Genomic DNA, 12,463 nt, shown 5'->3' with positions numbered 1-12,463 from the left:
TTCGAACTTTTGTGTATCACCATACACTTGGTCAACAACTATTCGTGGAATTACTTCTTTCTTTGAAGATTTCTTTTCTTTCGAAACTTTCTCTACATCTTCATCATCACTATCATCAGTTTGGTAATCTTTGAGATCCACGAAGTTCATTTCACTAACTTTCGAAGTTGTGGGAATATCAATTTCTTTCTCAACTATCAAATCCTTAACTTTTTCTTTCCCTTTAGCATTCGAAGCAACATTAACAGTAGACAATTGAGAACAATCAACATCTTCAAGTTCACTAATTTCACTAATATTGTCAGAATTATCTTCAATATCAGCAAAATTAGATTGAGAATCAGATGATGAATTCTCAGTCTTTTTCAAAATGTGAATTTGTTCAGATTTAGTCAAAGTATCATTTACAATGTTAACTAAATCATTCGAATCAAGACATTCATCAACTTTGACAATTCCATATCTATACTTGTCATTCGGAACTTTGTCAAAATCAGCTATTTCTTTTTCACAGTCATACGAAATATTATCTACCTTAGCTCTTTCATAAGCTAAAAATGGCAGCAATTTTCTATGTTGTTCTTTACTGATTTCGCATGAATGATGAAGTTCAGTTATTTTCCCATATAATCTTTTAGCAGCATTACAGTAAATGTTTCTTTGTGCTAACAATAGTTTATTATCACTAGATAAATTGTCCCTATCAACCATGATATTCGTTATTTGAACTTCTAGACAATCTATCTTAGTGATTTTCGAATCTAATTTCTTCTGTGTCTCTAGCAATTGCATTGACAGCTTCTTAGCCTCATTGCTAGCAGATACCACAAATCGAATCAAAATAAGTAACAGTTTCATCAAAAGATACTAATTCAGAATTATAAGCATGTACTGGAATATTAAAAGATTCAAGAATGTTTCGTACCTTTGTGGTCATTGGTGATTTGTCAGCAGCTTTTGATACGAAGCAACTTCCATGCACTTCATATGTTTCCCCCTCTGATTCTTCCTCCATTTTTGCAAACATAGCTCCATGGGTTGGATTTCGCATTTCCTCATCATCTGATCCAGATGACCAGATTTGATAAGTACCATCTTCATCCTCATTCGCACCCTTTGCAACCAGAGACAAATTCTTAGCTTTCGCACGAACCTCCTCCAACTTTTCAGCATAGTACGCCTCATCCTTGACCTTATTCTTTCTCTCATCCTTCTTTCGAAGCATACAGTCATTAGCAAGGTGATTAGCACCATGGCAATAATGACAATCAATCCCAGCATCTCCCTTCAGTTTCTTCTCAGACTTTCCCTCAACAGGCTTCGAATCTTTCATTTCATCTTTCTTTTTCTCTTCCCCAGCACTTTTACTCAGAAAGTTCCCTTTTGTCTCAGACGACTTTGCCTTCGGATTGAAAGGCTTTTTGAAGAACTTTTTCACACGATTGTTTGAATAAAAGGCAACTGCCTCATCATCTGAGTTCATGATGAACCCTTCATCTTCATCTGAAACATCTTTCTCAGCATCTTTTTCAGAGATCTTCGAAACCAAAGCTAGTGGACCTCCCAACATAGCCTTCGATTCTTCAGCTATTTCGTTCACTTCGCTTTCATGAGTCTTAAGTTGGTTGTACAAGTCATTCAATGTTGACGTATCAAAGCTCTGTTGATTCTTCACCATCATGCTCACACTACGCCATTCCTTTCGAAGTCCCATAACAAATATCAGATTGAATTCCATGGTTGATCTAGTGATACCATATCGATTGCATCGATATATCAATTCATTAAGACGATCGTAATAAACTTCAATTGTTTCACCATCTTTCTGTCTGAAGTCCTTCAGCTCCACTAAACATTGCTTCACAGAATTAACTTTCGTCTTCTCACTTCCCTGAAATTTTTCTTTGAGATTGTTCCAGATTTCTTTTGCAGTTGTACAACTCCTCACGTAGTTGTAAACAACTGGAGGCAAAGCTCCTCTTAACTCTCTTACACACCTTTTCTCTAGCTTTTTCAGACGATCAGATTGATTTTCAACTTCAGAGTTTCCAGAGGAAGAACCAATTGGTTGAACATTCGATGGTGGATTGAGATTGCCAGAAATGCAATTCCACAGTTCTTCATCCAATCCATTGAGATAATCCTGCATACGATCAGCCCACTGATCGTAATACTCAGGGATGAGCATAGGAATTTTGGTGGATGATCCTAGAAGATGAGAAAATGAAGTCATGGAATTCAGATTGAATGACGCCATTGTTGTACGGAATAGATCCTTGAGAATTTTTTAATAAACTTTGAGAATTTGACAACTAACTGTATGATTCAAATCACAATCACTCTTAGAACACTCGATTCAATGAATTAAATGCAGAATCGAATCACATACTTAGATCTAAACAATTTTTCACTTTCAAAAAGTGCGGAAACTTTTGAATCAAAAAGTTGACTCAAAAACCTTTTGAACAAAGTGAAAATCAGATCAGAGATATGATTCCTGCTCTGATACCAATTGATGAGACAATGAATCAAGTATTGAACGAACTAGAGAGTAAATTCAAAGTAAAATTAAAAGATTTGAACACCGATGTAAATATGATCTGTTTGGCTCTATTACGCTTTTTCAAATTTTACAGAGTACAATGAATATTCTGTAAAGACTTCGTTACTAAGACACTAGTAACCACTCCTATTTATAGAAGAGAAAAGCATACAAAAAATATACTAAGGACTAAACATGAAGCTTCGAATATTATGCCCTAGTAAAATACATTATAAAAATGTTCGAAGACCCTAAATACAAACTTCGACTATTACAACATTTCGACCCTTACACCTTCGGCATAACTGGACCGCCACGTGGGCCTACTGATATTGCCATATTTATACATATTTTTAGGCAATATTTATCTACATTTTTATTAATATTTTGGTTATTTGCATAGAATAATGGTACTTATAAGGATAAATTGTTATTTGCAGCCAAAATAGAAGCATTCTCGAAGATAGGGACAGAAACTGACAATATTTGGAACTTTGGAGGCTTGAAGGGAAGAAGGATGAAAACTCAGCAAAAAACGTACTCACGACGTGAATAGTTCATGATTCACGACGTGAATAGTTCATGATTCACGACATGAGCAGAGTATTCTAGAAGATATACATCCGGGTGAAAGAGTCCTTGTCGAATACGAAAAACTCGCATTCACGACGTGAATCCTTATGGTTCACGACGTGACCTCGAAAAAAGGAGATATTATAAATTCTCTTGCTCATTACGACTTGGAGGACTTTTGGCGAGAGAAAAGGGGTCCAGAAGACGAATTTCAGCAGAAGAAAAGTCTTGGAAAAAGGTTTTCAACACCAAAAGAGTAGAGGTTCATAATTAGTTTAATTGCTGATACTTGAACATGTTTTATACTTTGATTTGTGTTTGTTTACTTGCTACTATGAGTAGCTGAATCTAGCAACTCTTGTTTAGCTAGATGAAGCTTCTGACATATGGTTTAGTTTAATGACTATTGGATGTGTTAGTTGGTAATTTGCTTGTGTTCGATTTGTTACTACCTAGCATGTTAATATTTGTTTCTTTAGTTGCTTGAATTCATGTTCTGTGTAGTTAGTGAACATTAAATTGCATGAACTTGTTAACCTAGTGAATTAGTGAACACTAAATTGCTAGAGCTAGGATCGACCAAAATCTTAAATAGTAATTAAAGTAAATAAATTTAGCTGTGCTAGAGAACATAAATTATGACCATAATGGTGTTTGCATAATAAATCTTACATAGCATACCTATAATCTATAACTGGTTCTGTGTTTGATTGTGTGTGACCATGCATAGTTTTACATGAATTAGTCAAATATTGGTAAATTTGGACTTAAATTGCTAATAATATAATATTTGGTGACCAACTTGATAATCCATAATTGTTAGTTAACCATAAGGAAGAAGTGGATTCAAACTAACAATAGTGTTTTTAGTAATTGATTGAATTTGAGTAAAGTTCGTCTGATCTTGTAAAACCATATAAAACCCTTTTAAGTTGTTAATAATTAGGTTAATTTAGTAGTAAGTAGATTAATTAGTTAACACCGTTCCCTGTGATCGACACCCAACTTACCCAACTATTCTATAATTCGACTAGGTACACTGCCTAGGTGCATTTTAGTTAGTTAAGTTAGTTAGGTTATAAATTATAAAATTAGTGGGTACTTTTGTGCACATCAAGTTTTTGGCGCCGTTGCCGGGGAGCGGCTTAGTAATTGCTGATTTATTTGCATTAAATTAATCGATCCTTTTTGTAGGGTAAAACCTGCAAAGAGTTATTTTTTTAGTTTCATTTTTTTGTCAGTATTACAGAACTCACGACGTGAGCCTTACAGACTCACGACGTGAATACTGTGATCCTAGTTTTCTTTGTTTTTAGTTTGCTTTTCTATTTTGGTTCAGTTTTACGTTTTTATTTTGTTTATTTTTCAGGAGTACATGACCAGAGGGTCCAATACACCTTTGGTGCCACCACTTGAAGATTCAGATTCAGCCCTTCACAAAAAGAAAGATAAGAACGTAAAGGAGGATCAAACACCAAAGAAGACACCCTTACAAGAACTCAAGTCAGTGTTCTCAAAGAAGTCGGGGAAGAAAACGGGAGAGTACAGTTCATCTTCAAAGGACAAGAGCAAATTTGAGAGCATACATCAAATACCTTTCCCAACCGAATCCGAGTACGACTCTGAGACTGAGTTTAGACTTTATACGAGTGAACCTGTAACATCCGGATTCCCAGGTATCTTATTGTAATTATTTATCTTGAGTTTTATGGAGGGACTCGGCGAGTAGACGCTCAGACTCGCCGAGTAGGATCGCGAGTTCTTGTCTGGATTAATGACCGGACTCGACGAGTCGATGAGTGGACTCGGCGAGTCCGCACTGTAAAGTGAAACCCTAAATCTCAGGGCCTGAGCCCTATTTAAAGGCCCTTATGGCCGTCATTTGCGGCCACTACTCCCCTGTGAAAACCCTAGAGAGCAAAGAGAGCTTAGAGAGCAATTTGGAGGCTAATTCTTCATGCTTTAGTGTGATCTTGCAAGAAGGAGTGGGAAAATCCAAGCTAGATCGATTGTGGAGCTTGGATCTGTGTTGTTCACACTGAGATTCACGTTTTGAGGTACAAGTTCCTTCCCATTTCATGTATTTGATAGATTCCTTGAATCTAGGGTTTCCTTTGCACAATTGTGAGTTAGATTGTGAAGCATATGAGGTCCCTTTGGGTATAGATGATAGATCTGGACCTTGAGAGGTCCAAAAGGTCCCAGGTTTCCAGCTTTATGAGGTTTCATGTGAGGCTTGAGAGTAGAACCCCATTTTAAAGGTTATTTCTCCGTTTTTGGTCTTATAAGCATTGCATGAACGTAAAGTTTGAACCTTTACGTGACTTTCGAGTGTTAGAAGGTTAGATCTACTGGTTGGTGAAGCAGATCTGACCTCAAAAGATCGTTTGAATGTTTTCATGGGAGTAACTCGCCGAGTCTATAAGGGACTCGACGAGTCGAGTCGGGTTGCCCAGCGATTCGTGACCTGTGATAACCCGTTGAGCGTAAGGCTGACTCAGCGAGTCGAGTAAGGACCAGGGGCGAAGAGGACATGCATGGACTCGCCGAGTCATACGAGTTCACTCGACGAGTCTGGTCAAAGTTGACCGTTGACTTTTGTTGACTTTTAGGGTTTGGTCAACAATTGGACTTGTGGACCATTTGAAGAGTAAAATGGTCTTTTAGCCTTCTTAGAGGACATGGAACAGACTAGTCTAGCCTTGAGAGCCGTTATTGATTTGAGATAATTGTTTATGTGTTTAGGCGGAGGCTAGATCAGTGTATACGTGTGCGAGATTATCCGAGATAGCTGAGGTGAGTCTTCTCACTATACATTACCTAGAGTGGTATTTATGTGTAGACCGGAGGGTCTTGTATGGTATGTGTATATATGAGATTATGTGCATTGTGTTATATGTATGCTATGTGTTGAACAGACCGGGTCGGAGGGCCCAACGATATAGACCGGACCAAAGGGTCCAACGACACAGACTGGACCGAAGGGTCCAACGATCTATGACCGGACCAGAGGGTCCAACGAGCTACGGGACTGGAGGGTCCAGCCGAGACACATCGACCGGAGGGTCGTACTGTAGCCTCGAGTGGCGTATGTGTTGTATGTGGTATTTTGGGGAACTCACTAAACATTTATGCTTACCTCGTTGTGTGTTTTGTGTTTCAGGTACCAGTGAGGATCGCGGGAAGGCGCCGGCATGATCAGTACACACTCATAGAGATTATGTTGAGATTATAAGAATTGTTTTGTGATGATGAAATTGGATACATTATGTTTTGATATTGTTTTATGATTAAAAGTATGATTTAAAAATGAAAAAAATTGTTATGGAAATTTACGTTGTTACAAGTTGGTATCAGAGCCTTGGTTTGAGGGATTCGGGTGCAACTTCGGATGTATCTGAACTCAAACTGAGGATTTGAGAAAGTTTTTCATAAAATAAACAATTTTTTTAAGAGAGTAAAAGATTTTGAGAAAGGCAGAACGGAGCAGTGTGTACGATCAAGCCAGCGCCCGAACGATGATTTCCCAAAATACCCTTACGTTATGTGTTATGAGATATGTTATGATATGCATGCTAGAGTAGGCTAGGTATTCATATTACGACTAGAGTGGCCTGATTTGTGATGCCTTAGCCTAGGAAGATTTCTGCTGCTATTAGATGCTTGAGAGTGAGTAGGTAGCAGTGAGGAGCTTATGAGAGGTCTACCGAGAGGTAGCCTATGCTAGCGAGATGTAGAGTACGTGTGATCTGGGATCCAACAAGGAGGACTTGGGGTGAATACTGATGCGGTGTGGGCGGTAGTATAAGGGCCCGTACTACCGAAGACACCAAATCAATGCGCAGTCCAAGTAAGAATCCTTAGGGTACTAGGGAACAAGTAGGGTTGTGTTATCGAGTACGAGTATGCTCGAGCGGGTCTTTGATATTTTATGTTGTATTTCAGAGAGACATCATGGTTGGGACACGCCACACACCTTAGAGCAGTGGTGTTAGTGATGAGGAGATCCGCAGGTTGATTCATGAGGAGGTGGTTGCTGTCATCCGAGCCGAGATTCCGGAGATGTTTGGGTCTATCAAGACCATGCTGATCAAGACTTTTGATGAGCGGTACACTGCTCTTACTGATGCTGTTGTTGCTGCGGCCATCGCAGCAGTCGCTGCTGCCAGGCCACAGGGAGGTGACTCGTTGTTGTACCGAAAGTTCAGCAACACGAAGCCACCAGAGTTTGATGGGACGCAGGATCCGATCGCTGCGATGCGATGGATTGCTGATATTGAGGGATGTTTCTATACCTGCTCGTGTCCGGAGCATTTGCGAGTACGATTCGCGCTGAACCAGCTTCGCTTGGGGGCGAAGGACTGGTGGAAGTTTGTATCGGCATATTTCACCCCAGCTGAGCTTACTGCGGTGACCTGGGAGAGGTTCACCACTATGTTTCGTGATGAGTACGTTCCCCATGTGGAGAGGGAACGACTGGCTCAGGAGTTTTTGACCCTCAAGCAGGGTACTGATTCTGTTATTGTGATTACCCGGAAGTTTCATGAGAGGGCGATGTTTTGCCCTGAGCAGGTGTCTACCGACCAGACACGCATGAGCCGATATCTGAGCGTTCTGAGGAGAGATATTCGCGAGTTCGTGGCGAACTCGACATACCGAACATTTGTCGAACTTCAGGCAAATACTCGGAAGAGGGAGATCAAGCTAGAAAATCAGGCCAGGGAGGAGGCGGAGTCTCAGGGGAGGGATCGGCGGTCGGCACAGTCTCAGCCGGCAGCCAAGCGGGCAAAGCTCACTTATTCGAGATCAGGGGGTCCGAAGGGCCGTACTTGTGGGAAGTGCGGCAAGAGCCACGAGGGAGTGTGCAGAGCTGGGGTGTGTTACAAGTGCGGAAAGGAGGGGCATTATGCGAGGGATTGCCCCAAGGGGTTCACGGTTTGCTTTCATTGCAACCAGACCGGCCATCGGAAGGCCGAGTGTCCACAGCTACTGCATGGATCAGCGCAGGGATCTGCACCTACTGCTCGAGCTACTGAGATCCGGCCAGCGAAGGCCGAGACACCAAAGGCTCGCGGGAGAGCCTTCCAGTTGACAGCGGAGGAGGTCCACACAGCGCCCGATGTCGTGGCTGGTATGTATTCTTTCATTTAATTATGCTGAGTATGAGATATTGTGCTTATATTATGATATGCATAGGTACTTTTCTTGTGAGTTCTGTACCTGCTTTGGTGTTATTTGACTCGGGTGCGAGTCGGTCATTTGTGTCGTTAGCGTTTAGTCAGCACCTCAGTATCCAGCGGGAGGCGTTGAGTCGACCTCTACGAGTTTCTATAGCTGACGAGAGAGCGGTGTATGCCACTGATGTGATTCGAGGATGTGTACTCGAGATCTTTGGCGTTGAGTTTCCGATTGATTTGATCCCGATTACGATGGGAGATGTGTGTGTCATGGTGGGCATGGATTGGTTGAGCCGTTTTGGGGCTGTTATAGACTGCGAGCGACAGTTGGTGACGACACGAGACCCTAGTGGAGGAGTTCTTACGGTGTACGGCGAGGGTACCCGTTCAGGGTCAGCATTCTATTCGGCTGCTAGAGCGAGGCAGAGTCTACAGCAGGGCTGTAGTTGGTTTGTGGCCTACATGATGGACACACGAGTAGCAGCGGAGAGGCCTAGTTCTGTTGATGATGTGCCGATAGTGCGAGAGTTCCCGGACGTTTTCCTCGAGGAGTTGCCGGGTGTGCCTCCCGAGAGGCAGGTGGAGTTTCGCATCGATTTGGTTCCGGGAGCGGCGCCTATCGCCAAGGCGCCCTATCGCCTTGCGCCACCAGAGATGCAGGAGTTATCCTCACAGCTTCAAGAGCTGTTGGGGAAAGGATTCATCAGGCCGAGTAGCTCACCTTGGGGAGCACCGATCCTTTTTGTCAAGAAAAAGGATGGTTAACACCGGATGTGCATTGATTACCGGGAGTTGAACAAGTTAACGGTCAAGAACCGTTACCCACTACCGAGGATCGATGATTTGTTCGATCAGTTGCAGGGAGCGTCTTGGTTTTCCAAGATTGATCTGAGGTCGGGATATCATCAGATGAGAGTGCGTGATGAGGATATCCAGAAGACGGCGTTCAGGACTCGTTATGGGCATTACGAGTTCATGGTGATGCCTTTCGGGCTCACCAATGCACCGGCGGAGTTCATGGATCTCATGAACAGGGTGTGCAGACCGATGTTGGATCGTTCGGTGATCGTGTTTATTGATGATATATTGGTGTATTCGAGATCCAGAGAGCAGCATGAGGAGCAATTGAGGGAGGTCCTCGGAGTTCTGAGATCGAAGAGTCTTTACGCCAAATTCTCCAAGTGTGATTTCTGGTTACGAGAGGTCCAGTTCCTGGGGCATCTCGTTAACCAGAATGGGATATTGGTCGATCCGGCCAAGATTGAGGCGGTGATGAGTTGGGAGGTGCCGAGATCCCCCCACCGAGATCAGGAGTTTTCTAGGGTTGGCCGGCTATTATAGGAGATTTATTAAAGATTTCTCCAAGATTGCTGTTCCTCTCACCAGATTGACCCGGAAGGGCGTGGCTTTCAGTTGGGGCCCGGAGCAGCAGGCCTCATTCGAGACACTTCGCCAGAGATTATGCGAAGCCCCAGTGTTAGCCCTCCCGGAAGGGATGGAGGATTTTATGGTGTATTGTGACGCATCGATATCGGGGTTGGGTGTAGTACTTATGCAGAGGGGTCATGTAATAGCATATGCATCGAGCTGAAGCCTCATGAGACGAGGTATCCCACCCACGATCTAGAGTTGGGGGCGGTGGTGTTCGCCCTCAAGATCTGGCGTCACTATCTGTATGGGGTTCGGTGTACCATATACACGGACCACAAGAGCTTGAAGTATTTGATGGATCAGCCCAACCTGAATATGCGCCAGAGGAGATGGTTGGATGTGGTAAAGGATTACGATTGTGAGATCCTGTACCACCCGGGCAAAGCTAATGTTGTAGCTGATGCCCAGAGCCGTAGGGCGGAGAGTGCCCCGATTTGAGACAATTGTATGCGGTTGACGGTGATGACTCCGGTGTTGGACACCATTCGGGAGGTATCTGAGTTTGTTACCGATAGCCGAGGACTATGAGACCGGAGAACCGCAAGAGAGAGCGGGTGATTGGGCAGGTATCTGAGTTTGTTACCGATAGCCGAGGACTTATGACCTTTCAGGGTCGGATTTGGGTGCCATATGCAGGCGGGACACGTACCACCTTGATGGAGGAGGCGCACAGATCGAGGTTCTCGATCCATCCCGGGGCCACTAAGATGTATTTGGATCTGAAGAAAGATTATTGGTGGCCCTGTATGAAGAGGGATGTTGCATGGTTCGTTGAGAGGTGCTTGACCTGTCGCAGGGTTAAGGCCGAGCACCAGCGTCCGCACGGCAAGTTGCAGCCACTTGAGGTTCCCCAGTGGAAGTGGTAACAGATTTCCATGGATTTTATCACCAAGTTGCCAAGGACCGCAAGGGGTGTCGATGCAATTTGGGTGATTGTCGACCGGTTGACGAAGAGCGCTCACTTCCTTTCTATTAGTGAGAGCTCTTCTGCAGAGAGACTGGCAGAGCTATATGTGAGGGAGGTCGTATCGCGACATGGAGTACCGATCTCGATTGTGTCGGATCGAGATGTACGTTTCACTTCCAGATTCTGGAAGAAATTCCATGAGGAGTTCGGTACGAGGCTGCATTTCAGCACCGCATACCACCCACAGACGGACGGCTAGAGCGAGCGGACGATTCAGACGCTCGAGGATATGCTTAGGTCATGTGTGTTGGACTTTGGAGGAAGTTGGGACACGTATCTGCCGTTGGCTGAGTTTTCTTATAAAAACAGCCACCATTCGAGTATTGGTATGCCTCTCTTTGAGTTGTTGTACGGGCGGAGATGTCGGATTCCCATTTGCTGGGGAGAGGTAGGGCAGCACGTGATGGGTAGCACTGAAATAGTGTTTCGGACGACTGAGCAGATACAGTAGGTCAGGCAGAGGTTGTTGACAGCTCAGAGTCGCCAGAAGAGTTATGCGGATAGGCGACGATCCGAGCTTGAGTTCCAGGTGGGAGACTTCGTACTCCTGAAAGTGTCTCCTTGGAAAGGAGTGATTCGATTCAGGAAGAGGGGCAAGCTGGGGCCCCGGTATATTGAGCCGTTCAGGGTGACCACGAGGGTGGAGCTACCTGCGGAGTTGAGTCAGATAAATGATACCTTCCACGTGTCCCAGTTGAAAAAGTGTATAGTAGACGAGTCGGCGGTGGTACCATTGGAGGATATTCAGGTGGATGCGAGCCTGAATTATGTTGAGAGGCCAGTCGCGGTGGTGGATTGCGGGAAGGCGCTGGCATGATCGATACACACTTATAGAGATTATGTTGAGATTCTGGGAATTGTTTTGTGATGATGACATTGGATACATTATGTTTTGATATTGTTTTATGATTAAAAGTATGATTTAAAAATGAAAAAAATTGTTATGGAAATTTACGTGTTACAGAACCCGAGAACGAGCCAAGAAACGAGATGGCAAACATTGAAGAAATGTCAATGGGAGCTTACAAGAAGCGAATTCGTGAAGATGTTGGTCCAGGTTTAGTACAACCAGCGATACCTACCACTGCCACATTCGAGCTGAAGGGACATATCCTCACTGCACTAAAGGATATTCCATTTTATGGGAAGGATCATGAGGATGCATTTAAGCATCTAGATGAAGTCAACGACATTGCTGACTATTTCAATGTCCCGAATGTTAACAGAGACACCATCTTACTAAGGATGCTACCAGTCACTTTCAAAGGAGCTGCAAAAGACTGGTTGAAAGCACTTCTTCCTAGTACAATTACTACTTGGGCTCAAATGCGTGAGCAATTTCTAGATCAGTTTTCCCACCTTCCAAGATAGCTACACTCAAGAAGGCAATATCCAACTTTGAGCAACAACCGGGGGAGTCATTATACGAAGCTTGGGAGCGCTACAAAGGGTTATTAAGGAATTTTCCTCAACATGACCTATACATCCAACAAGAGATGTCTATTTTCTATGATGGAGTCAATGTTATGACAAGACAACTCCTTGACTCTCAAGGGCCATTGACAAACAAGAATCCAAGGGAGGTCAAGGAGTTAATTGAAGAATTCGCAAGACACTCTCGAGAGTACCACAACCCAAGACAAGATGGAGTAAAAGGCAGTAGGGGTGCATAATCTGAAGAGATAGCTGCTATGATGGCGATGCTGAATACTATGGACCGGAGATTGACCCAAATGGACCAATCAATTCATGCAATAAGGGTTGGATGTGAAA

General features: G+C 43.4%; 1 non-coding gene across 1 annotated transcript; it reads right to left on the bottom strand.

Moving 5' to 3' along the window:
• Window positions 1–12,063: 12,063 nt before the first annotated feature.
• On the bottom strand, window positions 12,064–12,170 carry LOC145168265 (small nucleolar RNA R71). The gene has a single exon (XR_013741832.1). It is a non-coding gene; the product is annotated as a small nucleolar RNA R71 (small nucleolar RNA).
• Between the last annotated feature and the right edge of the window lie 293 nt (window positions 12,171–12,463).

This window comes from Lactuca virosa, chromosome 3 (assembly GCF_052849685.1).
Source record: "Lactuca virosa cultivar CGN04683 chromosome 3, Lactuca_virosa_CGN04683_v6, whole genome shotgun sequence".
NCBI classification, from domain to species: domain Eukaryota; kingdom Viridiplantae; phylum Streptophyta; class Magnoliopsida; order Asterales; family Asteraceae; genus Lactuca; species Lactuca virosa.
Note: the sequence above shows the minus strand (reverse complement) of the source record. Positions and strands in the feature narration are given on the sequence as shown.